Below are 20783 nucleotides of genomic sequence, written 5' to 3' on the forward strand. Positions count from 1 at the left end.
CAAGCATTGAGCCCACCCTCACTCACCATGCATTCACTTCCTCCCAGAGTCTGCTGTGCTGTGCTGGGTCTTTTCATCGAATCACTGCAGGCTGCTCTGTAACCCTGCTCGAGGCTCCTAAAGAACATATTCTGTCACAGCAGACTATTGAACATCAGTGAGGTTGCTGCTGCTCCTGTATTTATTCCCTGTCTACTTCTCTGCCCGTGACAGTGTTCAGCACAAGACAGCATGCTGTAACCACACCTCATTCTTCCCCAAATTTCCCAAAATGATATCACTCAAGGGGCGGGCTGGAGCTCACCAAGACAATATCCATCCACACTAAGAGGATGATGTCTCCTCTCGGTATAGAGGGAGGAGCCAGGGAACTGCTGAGACAACACCACACTGACAATAAAAGAACTACAAAACTTCATGTCAGGAGAAAGGGAGGAGCCAGGGAACTGCTGAGACAACACCACACTGACAATAAGAGGACTAGACCACCTTCTCTCAGGAGAGGAGGAAGAGCAAGGAACTGCTGAGACAACACCACACTGGCAATGAGAGGAGTGCATAACTTCTGGTCAGGGATAAATCATGCAAAAACATGCTGAAGCCAGAACAATTTGTCATAACACTATATTAGCAAGTTATATATTTTGGTGTGGTGGTTTTATTACTAAACAACAAAACCCCAGGGGGTAACAGGGTAATATATAATGTTGAACAACTTTAGGGGAAACCCCCAAAGGGGTACCCTAAACTGGAAACCCCCCAATAGAATTAGATAAAATGGTTTTATTATATACAATATTCGGATGCTAGAATATACCTTTTTAAGTAGCTCAATAGAACCTAATTTGCTAATTTTTTTGCAAAATATTTCACCTTTGGTTCTCTGCCAACTCTTGTTGCGCATATGTCAGGTTTGATGTGGTATAGTTATCTTGTAGATATATATTGTTCCCATGACATGCACCATCATGTTTATTGGCAGATACATTGTATCAGTAAATGTAATACAGGTTTTGTTCAGGAGTCATTCTACGTTCTTTCTCCAATAATGGTCTTTCTTTTATTAAGCCTGAACTAGATCCACCTTCTATGGCTTCTGAGAAAGCATCTACCAGACTTGGATTATTTGCATCTTCCATCCTCATTCTAAAAAATATGTATCTCCTCCATTGCATGATCTCACCAAGTCGGAGTCCACGTGGTGGTGTCTGTGCGGATCAGTGACTGATTTCCTGCTGATCGCTCTTTACATTTCAGGTACGGGGGATTTATATTCCATTTCATTTTATTCTTTCATCTTGAATGTAACATGTGAGGCTTCTTAATGTTGCAGTCACTTGCTTGTTTTAATAAAAGGGAAAATTCAATAAAAATGATTTACTGATCATAAATTAAGATCTCACTGAAGTCTGTGATCTCGGCCACGTTCCAGAATGACGCAGCCCTATAGGACATGTCAGCCCTATTGAACTACTAGAGTTCTCTGAGCAGTTAGCAAGGGGGTTGACCCTTCTGTAGAGTCCCCAATGTGTTCCCATGATGACAGACGTCACCAATAAGATCATTGTTATTGAATTTCTCCTTTACTTCCATCATGGAGTCCTTGTCAATATTAGTTTTTCAGAATGTCCTGTTTTACTTTGGGTCTTAAAGGGGTACTCCGGTGCTCCAGTATTCTGCACATTTCCAGGCCGTGATCGTGATGTCGCAGCCACATCCCCTCGTGACATCACGCCACACCCCCATCATTTATGTCTATGGTAGGGGGCGTGTTGACAAAAATGCCCCCTCCCATCCACATGAATGATGGGGGCGTGGTGTGATGTCAGGAGGCTGTGATGTCACGACCACTGCCGCAGAAACCCAGCATTTGTTTACAATGTCGGGTGCTGCAGGAGGTCACGGGGGGGCCCCAGCAGTGGAGTAGTGGAGTACCCCTTTAAAGCTTTCTGGTGTCTTCATGAGTTATGAGCTTCTTGTTGAGAATCCAGATTCTCTTTTCCATTTCACCCTTAGAATAGAATAACCCTGATAATAATTGTCTTTTCTAATGAATTTAGAATTTCGATAATGTAAATGAGATAAATCTTCAGCCCATCAAGTGTGTTCCAAGTGAAAGGATAGGTTGGTCTAGTCAAGTATCTAATTACAGCAGTGTTTACCTAATTCGTGGCTCTCTAGTTATTGTATAACTACAACTTCCATCATGTCCTGACATACTTTAATGCATTTCATTGATGCTTCGCCTATTCCCCATTCTATGGACCTCTAGCTGTTGAAAAACTCCGATCATGGAGGCACCCTGGTTGGGAAACACTGCCTTACACTATACATATACATCATACCACATGCTACACTTACATAACTTACACATTACAAAACAAAGTATTTCAAAGTGATGGAAGGAAAGAACGAGGTATGCTGGGAGTTGATGAGCCATCCAGCCACTGCACAAGGTCATTGGGGCAGTGAGCAAGCTTTAGTATGATTGTAGAGAATACGGCCTCAACTGAGCATTCATTTGTAATTATAATGATTACTATGGTTTTCTGTATATTAGAAGTATTCTTGTGTATTAGAAGATGGCCAGTCCCCAATTAAAAGGAAAACTGTCAGCTTGCTCCCCCTGCACTAACCAGCGGTACTGGCGGGTAGTGCAGGGGACGCTGATCAGTTTGATGCCTACCGTGCCTGGATCCATCCCGCCATTTGGCCGAAATCATTGGTTTTCTGTATATGCTAATTAGGTGCTAACTGGCACAGGCGGAGTTACTGGCACTTTGACGTCTGCACCGCTCATCCGCAGCGCCGGGAGGAATATTGATGAGCTGGGCGGCACTACGGCCAGCGGCTCTGACGTCAAAGCGCCAGTAACCCCGGCCTGTGCCAGTTAGCACCTAATTAGCATATTCAGAAAAACGAAGATTACAGCGGGATGGATCCAGGCACAGTAAGCATCAAACTGATCAGCATCCCCCACACTACAAGCCAGTACTACTGGTTAGTGCGGGGGATAGCAAGCTGACAGTTTTCATTTAAGCAAAACGTGTGTGCTGGACAGTGATGCATTTTTTTGGTGCAAGTAAGCCATGTCCTTTTTTTACGCCAACTTTTTCCACGCAACCCAGAAGAGGTGGTTTTTGGCCTTGACACAGTATGCTCTGCCTTTTATTACAAGAAAGATCATATCCTTGTCATTCAAAAACCTGGTCGTGGGACTCCGGTGGTTTGTGCCAAGAGCCTGGTAATTCTTCTATCTCCGTTTTCTGCATCTACGTTGGCTGGTGTTGGTTCCACCTCCCACTCCAGGAGGACTGCACCACTGATATTTAACACTGCCTATATGCATTGTTGCATTTAAGTTAAGCACCCAAAACAGGCACTTTTAAATGTTCCGATACGAAGGTGCCGAGGAGCACAAGTAGGTCAAGAACAAACTCAATTGGATGATGGCCAACGATAGACTATCTTCTTAAGGATTATCGGGAACAGTTGGTTTGACTTGACTTGGTAGTTGTTTATTACCTATTTGGAGACCCTTTTTCTTTCTCCCCATCTCCCCGATGTCATTCTGGTTTTCCTCGTCCCTTTTTTCCTGTCCTCCCCTATGTTTTTATTCCAAGGTATTTCCCTGATGTCCTGGTTTTTCATGCTATATCTTTCTCAGTTGACCTTGCACTATTGCTGGCATTGACCTTTTGGTTTTGGAAATGTTTTAGTTAAAGGGTTTATCCACTATAAGGTGATTTAAGTACTTATCTGCCAGAACTGGGTATTTCCTGTTTGATTTTGTTCTCTAAACTACACATCCCACAGTTTGAGATCACTTTCCTTCCTCCCACACATCAGCCACCCAACCCATTGAAACACAGTGTTTTCTAATCAGGCGGCCTACAGCTGTTGCAAAATTGAAGCAGACAGGCTCCCTCTGATCACTCGACTAGTGATGTCAGGTCTCGACGCACTGCAACCTGGGAAATCCAGAGACATGAGTGATGCTGTTAAAAATAAATATTGGGGCTATAATCACAGAAGAATTGTGAGAAAACCGTCACACACAGGTACAGACACTATATTATGGACTACACTAACTTTACAGCCTCTGTAGCATAGTCAAATAAAAAAAAAAATCCCAGAATACCCCTTTAATATTTAGCCTGTTTCATATTGTTGCATCATTTTTCATGGCACATCTGTAATGTCGTTCAATTGCATCTTGGCATACTTTTGATACATTTTATCTTACTTTCCTGTATTGCGTACAAAACTTTAATAAAAAATCTTTGAAAGCAAAAAATCTCTTTTAATAATACACGTGTGACAAAATCCCTGAGGGTAATAATCCTAAATATTTCTGGGGGACCCTATAGAACAACTGCTGCAGGGACCACCCAGGAGGGCTTCCTGACTAGACATCCTGGACCTAATGTAACAGGGACAAGCATCCATATCGGCCCTTGGGACCTAAGGGACTGGTCCATTCCTGGACCATTGCTATCTCTTACTGAATCGTTGACCCATGCTATCTTTGGTGGAACTGCTTTTATGATTTGTCCTGTGCATTATACCCTGATGAACCCCCCCGATTGTAAAGGGGAAAATACGTTGAATTACAGTGTCTCTTTCAGGAATTGTTTGTAGGTGATCACTCTGCAATACTGGTGGCAGCATTGGCTACACTAATGAATTGGACCAGAGGTGACAACCTTGATACTTTTCAGTTTTTAATGAAAGAAAAAAAAAAAATTTTAAGGGTACTCCGGTGGAAAACACATTTTTTTTGGTTAAATCAACTGGTGTCAGAAAATTAAACAGATTTGTAAAATGACTTCTTTTTAAAAAAAAAAGTACTTCCAGTACGTTTTAGCAGCTGTATGCTACAGAGGAAATTCTTTTCTTTTTGAATTTCTTTTTTGTCTTGTCCAAAGTGCTCTCTGCTGACACCTGATGCCTGTATCAAGGACTCTCCAGAGCAGGAGAAAATCCCCATTGCAAACCTATCCTGCTCTGGACAGTTCCTGAGACGGACAGAGGTGTCAGCAGAGAGCACTGTGAACAAGAGAAAATTCAAAAAGAAAATAGTTTCCTCTGTAGCATACAGCTGCTAAAAAATACTGGAAGGATATAGATTTTTTAATAGAAGTAATTTACAAATCTGTGGAAAATTTGCCCGGACCTTCCAGGAAAGTGTAAATAATTTTAGTTGTATACTCTATAAAAAATCAATCACCAGGGTCGTGCTTCAATGATAATTCAATTAATGTATTAAAATAATACAGTATAAAATAGGTTACTCCTCACAGGGCCCCTTGTGAGAAGAACATATATAGTAAAGGCAATCAATTAATAAAACATATATCGCTTAAAGGGGTTCTCCCTTGTTTATACAGTTTTTTGTTATTATGTTTGTGTGTTATGTGTGTATAAGTATGTGTTTTTTTATGTGTGTTGTGATTATGTATATATGTATTTTCTTACCTTTTGTGAAGATCCGGAAGCTGGCCCCTTTTTCTTCCAGCAGCTTGCTGTGTAACCTCGGCCTCCGCCATGTTGTGTTCGGTGGGATGTCGGGGGTGTGTTCTTGCTTCTGTCCTTCCTATCTGCTGACGTCCGAGGTGAATCTTTTCTTCCTGTTTCTTCCGTGGCTCAGCGACGAATCTGTGGCCTCTTCCGGCGCATGCGCAGGTAGTGTTTTTTTTTTTTTTTTACCAATAAAGTTTTTTTTGTCTAATTGACAAACTGTCTGCGCATGCGCGACTACGCAAGTGCTACGCTAACAGCGTAGCGTACGTTAGGTCTACGCTAATAGCGTAGCTTCGTGCAAGCGCAGACAGTTTGTCAATTAGACAAAAAAACGTTATTGGTAAAAAAACAAAAACAAACTACCTGCGCATGCGCCGGAAGAGGCCGCAGATTCGTCGCTGAGCCACGGAAGAAACAGGAAGAAAAGATTTGCCTCGGACGTCAGCAGATAGGAAGGACAGAAGCAAGAACACCCCCCCCCCCCCCCCCCCCCCCCCCCCCGACATCCCACTTACCGAACACAACATGGTGGAGGCCGAGGTTACACAGCAACCCACTGGAAGAAAAAGGGGCCAGCTTCCGGATCTTCACAAAAGGTAAGAAAATACATATATACATATTCACAACACACATAAAAAAACACATGCTTATACACACATAACACACAAACATAATAACAAAAAACAGTATAAACAAGGGAACACCCCTTTAATAAAATATGTAATATATATCACTGGTACATTTAGTATAACTCTAAATATGGAAATAGAAGTGGACAAATGCTTATATTTTTGTATAGCTGTTTTTTTTTTTTTTTTTAAATATATCCTATATCAATAAAAAAAAACAGTTCGTATGGTATGTGATACAGTATTACCGGTCCTGTGTGGCTTAGCAGCAGTTCACTCGGCTCAAACAGCTTGCGCTGGGGGAAAGAATGCCGTTGATTAGATGCTGAGAGGGTTAATATGGATGATGGCACAAAGTCCTTTATGGAGCGGTGCAAGGTAATGCTGGTACTTAGGCAATGGTGGTCATCTCCAACAGGGAGTACCGGCAGGCGTTGGTACTCACGTTGAGCGCTGGCAAGCGCTGATGTTCCAGGAAACCGGGAGCCCGTTAGCGCTGGCAGGTGCTTTGGATGATAGGTTTCCTCTCCGCTGGACTTTGCGACCGGTTGCTCACTGTGTGTGGAGGTTTCGCCTCGTATTGTCGGCGTGTGACGTCAGCAGGTGCTGTGGCTGAGGTAGCGAAAACAGGACCGGGATAGCAAGATCAGAACCATACCTGTACAGGACTGGATCAATTGATGTGCATAAGTCCACAGGCAATGACCAGTTCTCGCCGTATATAGTAAATACAGTTAATATACAGCGTTATTAGCAGTGATAGACAGCAGTTAAGACTAGACGTGTTTCAGGGTTCTAGAGTATGACCCTTTCCTCACGCCTCCTCCCATAGACTTGCATAGAGGGGGCGGGGCATGACAGCATTAGGGGGCACAGGCTATGACGTCACGGGCTCCCAGCAGTTTGTTCCAAAAGCTGAGCAGCGGAGTACCCCTTTAAAGTGAAGAAGGCTTCTGAATGTTGCCTGACACTTCTATTCAAGTGTTTATTTTTCCAAATGTATTACTATAAAACAGAGTGAGATTCCAAAACTTTCACACATGTACATTTCTTAAAGGGGTATTCCAGGAAAAAACTTAAAAAAAAATCTTAATCCTTTCAGTACTTATGAGCTTCTGAAGTTAAGGTTGTTCTTTTCTGTCTAAATCCTCTCTGATGACACCTGTCTCAGGAAACGCCCAGTTTAGAAGCAAATCCCCATAGCAAACCTCTTCTAAACTGGGCGTTTCCCGAGACACGTGTCATCAGAGAGCACTTAGACAGAAAAGAACAACCTTAACTTCAGAAGCTCATAAGTACTGAAAGGATTAAGATTTTTTAATAGAAGTAATTTACAAATCTGTTTAACTTTCTGGAGCCAGTTGATATATATTAAAAAGTTTTTTCCTGGAATACCCCTTTAAATCTGGAGGCCTTGTAGCTTTTACATACGGCGGACACCTAGTCTATAGGTCATAGTTTCTCCGATATTCCCAGAATATTAGCTAAACAGCCCAGTTTGTTTTTCTTTCCTCCCATCGCGTCTCCAGAAATCCTGCTTCAGTGCTGGATTCACGTGGAGAAATGATTTGTTGGACGTAAAAAGGAAGTTAAGGACACAGTCAGCATTTTGGGTTACAGCTTGACAAGAAAACGTTACCAAACAATCATTTTAGGAGATTCAAATAAATAGGCAAAAGGTCAGCACGACAATCCCAACGGGCAGGAAGAAGAAAGCATATTGTGCTGTCATGTAAGGCCGGGTTCACACCACGTTTTTGCAATACATTTCCCATATACGTTTTCAATTTGAAAACCGTACAGAACCGTATTGAAAACCAAATTCATTGATTCTCCATTGAAAACCGTATGCCAAAAGATGCTTCAGGTTGTGTCAGTTTTGCATCCTGTACGGTTTTGTCCGTTTTTTTCCCATACCCAAAACTGTGCCTACCACGTTTTTTGGTCCGGGTGAAGAACTGTGTTTAATTGTATGCGTTTTTTTTTTTTTTTTTTCTTTTTAACATGGGAATCAATGGGAGCCGTACAAAACGGTATGTGCGTACGGTTCCATACGGTTTTCAACTTTGCACAGTTTTTTTTCTTGGAGTTTCAATCAAACAAGTGAAACTTTATTTATAATGGAGTGAAAAGTTGAAAACGTATACGTTTGTTTGTTTTTTCTTAAAAAATGGATGCAACAGGACATCATTTACGGATTAAAATTTGTACACACATTTTGATACAGTTTAGTCAGGTTTTAAGGAATCCGTTTTTTTTTTTTCCCCATCAAAAACCTGATACGGGAACTGTATTGCAAAAAAGGGGTGCAAACCCAGCCTAAGTTAGGATCTTGGTCAAAAACAGAACTAGCCTGGGAAGCCTTGCATAAACTTTGTGATAGTCTTGAAGGAGGTCCTCTCTGTGCACCATTCATGGTCCAGAGCAAATATACAGGGGACCTGTTTCATGGTCTGTATATAGATAAAGACACTATGATAAAGGCCCCAGCACTTTAACAATGTCACATGTGGTTCTGAGGGCTTCCTGGGTTATCTTGCCCAATTCCTGCAGTGTGGTCCTCTGATCAGCCATGGTTCCAGCTACCTCTTTTGTCCCTATTTTTAGCCATTGTTGCCCTCCTTCTCCTCCTCTGCATCTCCAGATGCCTCAGCTTTCTGTGCAAACACAATCTTCAGGAATTGTAGAATTATGTTGTTTCAAAGATATTTATAAAAAAAATTTCTGTTGTGAATGAAAAAGAGTAGTACAAGTCACTACAACAAACCCCCCCCCCCCCCCCCCCACTGAAATGTGAGGAGTGCGGGGGTATTATCAAGTGAGAAGTAAACCATGTAATAGCGAGAAAGGAGAAGAGGTAGGAGGCACAGTTCACATTAACACAAAAAACAGCAGAGGCTCCAGGTAAATGCAACCGAACAGGAAAAATGGGTTGGTAGTGGTGCTCGGATGACTAGAGATCAACAATAGTACCGGCAGTAAATAATAGAGGTGGATCCCGCACTCTCAGTGTCCATCGCTGGGTCAGTGGAGGTTCATGGAAGGAAGGAGCGTCAAGAGAGTAGACGGGGGCTCAGAGGCAACGACCAGTGGTTTCGTGCTAGTTAGCACTTCTTCCGGCCTCCTGGAGGCCGGAAGAAGTGCTAACTAGCACGAAACCACCGGTCGTTGCCTCTGAGCCCTCGCCTACTCTCTCGACTCTCCTTCCTTCCATGAACCTCCATGGACCCAGCGATGGACATGGTGAGTGCGGTGCGGGGGTAGAGGGGGGATGGCTAGGGGGCAGCGGCAGTGGTTGGGAGGACCCCCGGACAGGCAGGGGCAGAGAAGCAGGGGCGGCGGTGGTCTCTGATTCAGCCAAAGCCACTGCAGTTCATTGATTTAAAGTGCCCGCTTTAAATCAATGATCTGCAGCGGCTTCTTGGGGGGTGAAGAAATAGCCGATAACTTATACCGGAATATCGGTATAAGTTATCGGCTATCGGCCTGAAAGGCCACAGATTATCGGTATCGGCCCTAAAAAAACGATATCGGTCGATCCCTAATATGTATCAATCCTTGAGAATTTGCTCTGATCTCTCCATGGCTGCATAATGATCGGAAACCAATCTATATTATCGGATCAGAGGAAACATATATATATATATATATATATATATATATATATATAGTTATAGTTTTTCTTTTTTTTTTTCTTAAAAAAAATAAATAAATTAAGCCCTCCAGGAATTTTTTAGTGCAGTGCTTGTCTCGTACTTCATTAATCATCAATTCTGATTGTGATTCCATCACTGAAATTATTTCCTAATGCTGACTACATTTCCCATGAATCATCTGGCTTTGCAGAGAGAGGGTGGAGTCTCATCACTGCACCTGGTCATCTAATTAGGTGGCTAGTGCTGGAGGTCGCCCAGGTGAACTGATTAGACTCATAAGTGGGTCAGTTCACACTATGTGATCACTCTGCAATACTGGGGGCACTAATGAATTGGGCCTGAGGTGACATGCTTGATACTTTTCAGTTTTTGATAAAAAAAATAAAAAATAATGTAAGTTTTGATTCACACACTTACACATTCATACACACATTTGAGGACCTTATTTTGTTTTACTAAGGGCTGCAACTAACGATTAGTTTTATCGATTAATAGTCGATTAATCGATTTGTTCATTATTTCTTAATGCTGCCTTCATTTCCCATTAATCATCTGGCTTTGCAGAGAGAGAGGGTGGAGTCTCATCGCTGCACCTGGTCATCTATTTAGGCTGCTAGTGCTGGAGGTCACCCAGGTGAACTGATTAGACTCAAGTGGGTAGAGGTCAGTTCACTCTATGTGATCACTCTGCAATACTGGGGGCACTAATTAATTTGTAAAGTGCATATTTTTTTTATTTTATTTTTTTAATATTGCCGACAAACTGATTTGAACTATAATCGTGACTGAGGTGCTTTGTGAACATTTAAAGTCTTTAGCCTGTGTTCACATGTCAAATTTTTACTGCATTCCTTACACATTTTTAAGGCATTTTGCCTGTTTTTGCTGTGATTTTTTTCCAAAATTGCTGTAAAAAAATCACACCAGTTTGCATACACTGATTTGTGTTGACATAGCAAAATGTTTGGGGGAATTTTGGAAAAATCACAGCAAAAACAGAAAATACAGCAATAAATGCAAAGTATAATAACAGCCTCAGGGGAGGTATATTACTACTTTATATACTGGTCTCAGAGATAGCAACAGTATACAGAAAGAGCCTCAAGGGAGGTATAAAACTACTATATATACTGATCATATAGAGATAGCAGCAGCAGTATACAGAGTGAGAGGTGAGGTGTACTACTACAATATATACTGATTTTTTGAGACAGCAGGAGCAGTATACAGATAGAGCTGGAGGGGGATTGTATAACTACTACATATCCGGATCCCATAGAGATAGCAGCAGTATACAGATAGAGCCTGAGGGAAATATATATCCTGATCCTAAAGAGATATCAGCAACAGTATATAAATAGAGGGGAGATGTATAACTACTATATATCCTGATCCCATTGAGATAGCAGCAGCAGTATATAAATAGAGGGGAGGTGTATAACTACTATATATCCTGATCCCATAGAGATAGCAGCAGCAATATATAAATAGATGGGAGGAGTATAACTACTATATATCCTGATCCCATAGAGATAGCAGCAGCAATATATAAATAGAGGGGAGGTGTATAACTACTATATATCCTGATCCCATAGACATAGCAGCAGTATACAGATAGAGCCTGAGGGAAATATATATCCTGATCCTAAAGAGATATCAGCAACAGTATATAAATAGAGGGGAGGTGTATAACTACTATATATCCTGATCCCATAGAGATAGCAGCAGCAGTATATAAATAGAGGGGAGGTGTATAACTACTATATATCCTGATCCCATAGAGATAGCAGCAGCAATATATAAATAGATGGGAGGAGTATAACTACTATATATCCTGATCCCATAGAGATAGCAGCAGCAGCAGCAGTATATAAATAGATGGGAGGAGTATAACTACTATATATCCTGATCCCATAGAGATAGCAGCATAAGTATATAAATAGAGGGGAGGTGTATAACTACTATATATACTGATCCCATAGAGATAGCAGCAGCAGTATATAAATAGAGGTGAGGTGTATAACTACTATATATCCTGATTGCTTACAGATAGCATCTGCAGCCGCAGTATACAGGGGGATGATGTTATCCTGTAGCTCACAGGAAGTCAGCTGACCCAGGACTCCCCACTCCCTCTGACACATTAAACACTGATTTTCTGTGGGTCAGACCAGTAATCATGTGACCGAGTTCCAGCAATGAAACATAATAGCAGCTGTGCTAGAATAAAACAGATGGTGCTGTAGCACTAGAAATAGTGAGTGCGCATGGTGTGGGGAGAAAACAAAAACCTGGAGTGCTTCTTTAAAATGAAATACGGTCAGTTATTTAGGCCTTAAGGTCCAATGGCCCAGGAGTGAGGCCAATGGAGACATCAGAGACCACCCTGCATGGAGGTGCAAACTGATCTCCTAGCATGGATAGATATGAGCAACCTGTAATAGAACCTACTAAGGACGAAGAAGAACCTGCACAGAAGTCTCAGCAAGAATGACTTTAAAGCCGCCAATAGATGAGTGAAGCAGTGTTGTTATTGAGACCTTCACCCCTAAATCTTGTTCCCATAGTATCATTGAATATATATGAGGAGGATCTGGTCCCAGATAGAATTGGGAAGTTAAGTTGTATTAGTTCAGAAGAGGTGTAGTTAGAATTTTCTTCCCCGTGAGGGATTAAGGAGGGAAGAAAATGGAAAAATGTGAGCTTTGCAGAAGTTCTCTGTGGGTGGGGGATTACATTCTTCTCTGGAATTGGTCTTGTTGCATTAGCTTAGAAAAGGGGACAAAATTACCTCGAGGAACTAAATTTTGTCCAATCCACCAAGTGAAAAGACCCGGGGAGAGGCCTGGCGGATCTTTAACAATACGAGTCATGGGAGATGGATTTCCCTGTAATTCATATTTAAATCTAACACTTCTCCGGAGGATAAGCAAATGATGGCTGATAGGTGAGAGTAATTTTAGGCTCGATTGGGAGGGGTAAAGCCTTCCATAGAGGAAGCTGCAAAGGAATTGGGTGATAGAAGAAAAGGTCATTTTCAATCTGGACCCATAAAGGGTCTCGAGTCGTAGAACTGACCACCGCTAGCTGAGCAATTTGAGCAACCTTAAAATATATTCATGGACGGGGTAACTCCGAGACATCCCATATGATAGAACATCAATTTGTTCTGAAGCCATGGGCCATCGCAATTCCAAATAAGATCAGAAATATAATTGAAAGTGAATAAATTCCTTTTTTGGGGGTAGTGAAATAGACATCAAAATGGCTAGAGAATCCTCAATAATGTTACCATTTTTAATTGCTATAAATTTCCCATTTCGAGATAATGCCGAAATCTATTGTATTAAATTATTAGAAAGTCTGGGTAGTTTTTTCAATACAGTGATTCCAGATTGGTGGGCCATTTACAGGGGACTCCAGCCCTTACTCTATACCTGAAGATTAAAATTAGAGATGAGCGAACTTACAGTAATTCGATTCGTCACAAACTTCGCGGCTCGGCAGTTGCTGACTTTGGCCTGCATAAATTAGTTTGGCTTTCAGGTGCTTCGGTGGGCTGGAAAAGGTGTATCCACCTTTTCCAGCCCACCGGAGCACCTGAAAGCTGATCTAATTTATGCAGGCCAAAGTCAGCAACTGCCGAGCCGAGAAGTTCGTGACAAATCGAATTACTGTAAATTCGCTCATCTCTAATTAAAAAACCCGTCATAGACCCTTATCAATAATGCCTGATCATATGGTGGACTCTGCCAAGATCTTAAGAACAGAAGATATTCAAGCACTGTACTCGGCTATCTTCAACACTCCCATAGACAATGAATGTATATCCAAGCAGCAGGACTGCTCTTTAAGGGGTACTCCGCTGCTCAGCGTTTGGAACATACTTTTCCGAATGCTGGAGCCGGCACAGGGAGTTTGTGACGTCATAGCCCCGCCCCATCATGATGTCACGCCCCATCCCTTCAATGCAAGTCTATGGGACGGCTGTCACGCCCCCTCCCATAGACTTTCATTGAGGGGGCGGGGCATCACAATGGGGCGTGGCTATGATGTCACGAGCTCCCGGCTCCAGTGTTCGGAACAGTTTGTTCCAAACGCTGAGCAGTGGAGTACCCCTTTAATCATCCAGTATCTGGCAGCAATGTGGACAATGAAAATTAAATGCATCTAACCTACCCCTTGTTGAAAGTGATCCTGTACACGGATCCCTGAGTGCCCGATGTGCTCAGTGAATCTTTAGTAAAAATGACTTGATCCATCATAAGTAGAAGTTTATTCTTATATTAAAAGTTTACATGCACTTTACTCCAATTGCATGACATCTTTCTACCTGGTGGATTTCAGGTGCATGCGCACTCTTAGTCATTGTCCATTCCACAGTGAGCCTATAAAAGTGAGTTCTGTTGTGTAAAGATTTTACTACATCTACATTACAAAAAAACAAATATAGTGGTCACCACCATTTCTTGGTTACAATAAAAACATTTTTTTTAATAAGTTACACCTCTCTATTCTAGGGTTGGACCCCCTCTATGTATGTATACACTCAGTGCCCACTTTATTAGGTACACATCTGTACGACCCCCCCTTTTTACTTTCTAAAAGGTGCCAAAAACATTCCTCAGAGACATCACACAGTTCTTCCATATAGACATGATGACATCACACAGTTCTTCCATATAGACATGATGACATCACACAGTTCCTCCATATAGACATGATGACATCACACAGGTCCTCCATATGGACATGATGACATCACACAGTTCTCCATATGGACATGATGACATCACACAGTTCCTCCATATAGACATGATGACATCACACAGTTCCTCCATATGGACATGATGACATCACACAGTTCCTACATATGGACATGATGACATCACACAGTTCCTCCATATGGACATGATGACATCACACAGTTCCTCCATATGGACATGATGACATCACACAGTTCCTCCATATGGACATGATGACATCACACAGTTGCTGCAGATTTGTTGGATCCATGATGAGAATCTCCAGTTCCCCCACATCCCAGCGGTGATCTATTGGATGAGATCTGGTGACTGTGGAGGCCATTGGAGTCATGTGACCTCATAGTCCTGTATGTGACATGGGGCATTATCCTGCTGGAAGTGTCATTAGAAGATGGGTCCACTGTGGTCATAAAGGGATGGACATGGTCAGTAATAATACTCAGGGAGGCTGTGATGTTTATACCCGGCTCAGTTTTTACAAAAAGCCCAATGTGTGCCCAGAATATGTCCTCCGCACTATTACACCACCACCAGCCTGACCCGCTGATACAAGGCAGGATGGATCCAGGCTTTATGCAGTTTAGGCGGCCAAATTCTTACCCTGCCATCTAAATGTCACAGCTGGAATGGGGACTCATCAGAGCAGACAACGTTCTTCCATTGTCCAGTTGGTGCCTTTGTGAATTGTAGCCTCAGTCTTCGGCTGCTGCAGCCCATCTGCTCCAAAGAAGTTTGGACAACACTGTCAGAGATGGTATTCTGCAGACCATGGTTATAACTAGTGGTTATTGACGTTACTGTTGTCTTTCTGTCACCTCAAACCAGTCTGCCCATTCTTCTCTGACACCAACAAGGCATTTTCCTCCACACAACTGCTGCTCACTGGGTATTTTCTCTTTTTGGACCCTTCTCTGTAAACCCTAGAGAGGATTCTGTGTAAAAAATCCCAGTAGGTCAGCAGTTGTGAAATACTCCGACAATGCACCGACAACTACATCACGTTCAAAGTCCCCTAAAGGGTTATTCCAGTGAAAACATTTTTTTTTTCATATCAACTGGCTCCAGAAAGTTAAACAGATATGTAAATTTTTGTGAATTACTTCTATTAAAAAAATCGTAATCCTTCCAGTACTTATCAGCTGCTGAAGTTGAGTTGTTCTTTTCTGCCTGACAACAGTGCTCTCTGCTGACACCTCTGTCTGTCTCAGGAACTATCCAGAGCAGGAGAGGTTTCCTATGGGGATTGGCTCCTACTCTGGACAGTTTCTGAAACAGACAGAGGTGTCAGCAGAGAGCACTGTTGTCAGACAGAAAAGATCAACTCAATTTCAGCAGCTGATAAGTACTGGTAGGATTAAGATTTTTTTTTAAATAGAAGTCATTTATAAATCTGTTTAACTATTTAGAGCCAGTTGATATGAAAAAAATGTTTGTTTTTTTCACTGACCTACCCCTTTAAAGGAGTACTCCAGGATAAGAAAACGTATCCCCTATACTAAGGATAGGGGATGAGTTTCAGATCGCAGGGGGTCCGACCGCTGGGGCCCCCGTGATCTCCCTCATGGGGCCTTGACAGTCAGCGGCCAGGGGGTGTGTCCGACCACTGCATGACGCAGCAGCCGACACGCCCCCTCAATACATCTCTATGGGAGAGCCGGATGGCTGCAATCAGCAGCCTCCGCCTCTGCCATAGAAATGTATTGAGGGGGCGTGTCGGCCGCCGCGTCATGCGGTGGTCGAAATGCGCTATTTCGGCAAAGAGCCGAGGGCCCCGTACAGGAGATCACGAGGGCCCCAGCGGTCGGACCCTCCGCAATCTGAAACTCATCCCCTATCCTTAGGATAGGGGATACGTTTTCTTATCCTGGAGTACTCCTTTAAATCCCCTTTCTTGGTTTGAACTTCATCAAGTTTTCTTGACCACGTCTACATGCCTAAATGCATTGAGCTGCTGCCATGTGATTTGCTGATTATCTATTTGTGTTAATGAGCAGTTGTACCTAATAAAGTGGCCAGTGAGTATATACCTTTTATTTCGAGGTCTATTTTTGGGATGGGGTCTGAAACCAAGATAATTTATGGCCTTCAGCGTCTCCAGCATAAAGAAAGCTGACGAATCCTAAAACTAGGATTGAATCAACACATTACACCAAGCGTTACTTCAGCGTGGAAATGTTTACCCGAAAAGAGTAAAAAAAAAAAAAAAAAATGTATTTACAGTCCTGCCGGTAATAGTACGAGAACAAGTAAAAAGAAAAATACTGCATTAAATCTGAATTAGAATTTACTTTCTAAAGAGAAGCCTGGTTAATATTTCAGGACATCCAACACCAAACCACTGTTAATCTTTAAGTAATGCATTTACTTAGCTGACATTTAACCTCCGAGGGGACACCCCGTCACTAAACATGACGATCAGAGAACCATACGAAGATCTCGGCAAATACAACGTCTCTATGGGGCAGGCAGCCGAAGGGTTAAAGCCTCTTGACGTCTGTGTGTGTGCTTCAGAAAATCCTCTCAGATAAGTGAATCTTTGTTAATGTATGTATTTCCTCTGGTAATTCAGGTCAGCGTTTCCGAGTCCTCATGTAACCTTTTAAGTGCCTTACGTACATACAGCAGAGCACTTCACTTCACAAGCGTGCAGAGATCTCACATATATTGTTTCTGACGCTTCGCCGTCAATTGCTTTGCTCCACTCGTGAGCTGGTTTTTTTATAATGGAGTATTCCCTTTTTAAACAGTCGAGATGATGATTGTTTTTATTTTATTTATTTATTTAAATAAAGCAATAGAGTAAAGAATTGTTTAGCCTTGTGATCTGCATAGGATGTAATAATTTACCACTTCTCTATTGTAGAAAAAAAAAGACATTTAAAGGTTCCCATGCAAATTGTTGTGGTGAGCGCTCCGGCCACTCACTCTGTCCGTGAGCGCTCTCGTCCTCCTTCCTCCGGCGGGTCCGGGATTCACATCGCTGGATGCGAATCTTGGACCGTCAATTACCACTCGCTCCTGCTGGCTTCTCCACTGCCTCTGTTCCCTGGCGCGCCCCCACCTCCTGGGGCACGCGCGCACCGGAGCTCTAAGATTTAAAGGGCCAATAGTTAGTGCTTTCACCCGTCCCTTCATTATAAGTACGAGCACCTCCCTCTACCCCTTGCCGGATCTTTGTGTGCCCTGAGCCCCTAGAGAAAGCGCTCCTGTGTTTAGCCCTGCCTGTGTTCTGACCTTTTGCTTTGTTACCTGACCTTGCCTTCTTGCCACCTGCCTGTAGACCTCCTGCTATGTTTCCTGACTAAGCATCTGAGCCGCCTGCCCTGACCTTCTGCTATTTCTGACTACGAGTTGTCTCATCCTATCTGTGCCACGTATACCTCGGCTGCCTGTGGAGGACGAGTCATATCAGGGGTAGCAAGACCATCCCGTTTTGCGGCGGGCTCTGTGGAAAACCAGCGGCACCTTAGACTTCGCTCCCTGGTGCGGTCTGCGCCATCATCCACACAGCTCAGTGGATCCACCTACCACAGTCGTTACTCGAATCGTCTATATAATTGCATCTCCTGTGATAAAGGACTTTGCTGTTTTGAAGGCGACGTGGGATGGAGTCGGGAAGTGGAGGAGGATTTCTTTTCTCTATAAGGAAGATCTCCGCCATCCGTGGCCACATGTCAGCAGGCTCCTAAAAGACACAGTCTATCTGAAATGGTACACGACACATGATTATAAAAGTCTGTAGTGTTTTAAGAAGAGAATAATATTACAAGCCAGTGTTTCCCAACCATGGTGCCTCCAGCTGTGGCAAAACAGCTCCCAGCATGCCCGGACAGCCAAAGGCTGTCCGGGCATGCTGGGAGTTGTTGTTTTGCCACAGCCGGAGGGACCATGGTTGGGACACACTGCTATAAGCACAAGTACCGTTTTTTGATATACTAGTAAATTGTAATTGACAAAGCCCCAACAGTGGTGGAACGTCGGGGGGGTTATGATATAGGATTTCAATGATCATTCCTCTGGTCTAAGTGTACAATGAAGCAAGTGTGGACTGCAGCACCTCTGCTCCATAGATAAGTAATATTACTGCAGGGCCTATGTTTGGACACATACCAGTGTCTTGACACATCAATGAGAACAGTGCGCTGAGGTTTTTAATCTGCAAGAGACATTTTAATAAAAGGTTTACGTTTTAGTTTATTTTGCACATAGAGGATGGTAAATTTAGGGTTCTTGTGATCACCTTGGTAACCAATTGTATAACACCTTCCTCTGGAACGTGCACAATTATTGCCATCATTATGTGCGTCCCGGACTCTAGTGGCTGCAGGAGGAGGAAGCTGGAAATGGCTGTGGTGACAGTGGGGCCAAAGTAACCATGGTTGTCATTGTTGTTGTTTTTTCTTTCCTTTTTAATCGTCATTGGGGTTCCTACCTATTGATGGCTGGGCAAACTACCTTAAAAATGGTGAACATAGTGGAGGCACCCAGGGGCCGGACACGGACGGGCAGATCTATCCGCGATTCTTATAGTCAGGTGTGTTTCCTTCTCACAATCTGTCCTAAGTGGAGATGCAATGGGCCCTCCAGAACTGATTTTCCTTAGATCATCCTTTTCTATATAAAATTTCCATAATTTAATTTGTTTTGCTGGGATTACCATGCCTTCAAAATATTTGTCAAAACATTCTGTGTATGTTTCATACATCAAGCCTCGTCTGACTCACAAGCACGCAGCTTTTAAACCCAAATGAGATTTCCAATGCTCTGACTGAGTTTAGAGAGCGGGGAAATTATACACATCTGCTGTTATTTGTTTGCGATGCCGAAGACCAGCGAAATAAACATAGTCAACACGCCGCAACCGCCTCCCTCAGAACGCGCAGAGCCGGCGTCGGCAACATGGGGGTTAAAGTAAAACTCTTTCCTGTGGAAGAGACCCTTATAACACAGCTTATTATTTCACAAGTGGCAGCCACCTGTCAGCTGCCCCATAACTTGCCTATTATGCAAATAAAAATAACATCGCTGCGATACCGAGTCTGCATTCCGGCACCTTCTGATCAGCATTGTTAGGTTGGGCTCAACGGGACTACTCCACGCCGCAACACTCTGGTTAAATGTTACAACTATGCTGCTATGGCCATGGGGGGGGGGGGGGGGTTGTCATGACAGGAAAAATTGTCCTCTGGAAACAGATTTGCAGACGCTACTTTTGTATATATTGCGTTTCAATGCATTCCTGTAGTATTCATTGTCCTCTGTTTAAAGAAGAACACCAGCTTTCTTTGCCTATATCACGTGCACTCCCCATAACTGGTCCTACAGCACAATTTGTTTTATTCCAGTGCAGCTGCATCCATGTGTTTTTATTACTGTAACTGGGTCATGTGATCATTAGTGGTGCAACATGGCATTGGTTGATATAGCGAGACATGATGTCCCAGATGTGCTCAATCAGATTCAGGTCTGGGGAACGGGCGGCCAGTCCATAGCATCAATGCCTTCCTTTTGTAGGAACTGCTGATACACTCCAGACACATGAGGTCTAGCATTGTCTTGTATTAGGAGGAACCCAGGGCCAACCGCACCAGCATATGGTCTCACAAGGGGTCTGAGGATCTCATCTCGGTACCTAATGGCAGTCAGGCTACCTCTGGCAAGCACATGGAGGATTTGAGTGGACACATGCACATTTGTGTCCTGCTGGAGGTCATTTTGCAGGGCTCTGGCAGTGCTCCTCCTGCTCCTCCTTGCACAAAGGCGGAGGTAGCGGTCCTGCTGCTGGGTTGTTGCCCTCCTACGGCCTCCTCCACATCTCCTGATGTACTGGCCTGTCTCCTGTTAGCGCCTCCATGCTCTGGACACTACGCTGACAGACACAGCAAACCTTCTTGCCACAGCTCGCATTGATGAGCCATCCTGGATGAGCTGCACTACCTGAGCCACTTGTGTGGGTTGTAGACTCCGTCTCATGCTACCACTAGAGTGAAAGCACCGCCAGCATTCAAAAGTGACCAAAACATCAGCCAGGAAGCATAGGAAATGAGAAGTGGTCTGTGGTCACCACCTGCAGAACCACTCCTTTATTGGGGGTGTCTTGTTAATTGCCTATAATTTCCACCTGTTGTCTGTTCCATGTGAAATTGATTGTCAATCAGTGTTCTTCCTGAGTGGACAGTGGGATTTCACACAAGTGTCATTGTCGGTCT

At 43.2% G+C, this 20783-nt stretch overlaps 1 protein-coding gene across 7 annotated transcripts in view; it reads left to right on the forward strand.

The window, feature by feature from the left end:
• The window catches only part of ZBTB20 (zinc finger and BTB domain containing 20), a 980340-nt gene that overhangs the window by 36647 nt on the left and 922910 nt on the right, over positions 1–20783 (forward strand). For all 7 annotated transcript variants that reach the window (XM_056559924.1, XM_056559920.1, XM_056559918.1 and 4 more), the window contains exon 2: positions 1069–1257. The gene's annotated coding sequence lies outside the window, so the exon portion shown is untranslated. The remainder of the gene's footprint in view (positions 1–1068; positions 1258–20783) is intronic.

The sequence above is a fragment of the Hyla sarda genome, chromosome 2 (assembly GCF_029499605.1).
Source record: "Hyla sarda isolate aHylSar1 chromosome 2, aHylSar1.hap1, whole genome shotgun sequence".
Classification (NCBI taxonomy): Eukaryota; Metazoa; Chordata; class Amphibia; order Anura; family Hylidae; genus Hyla; species Hyla sarda.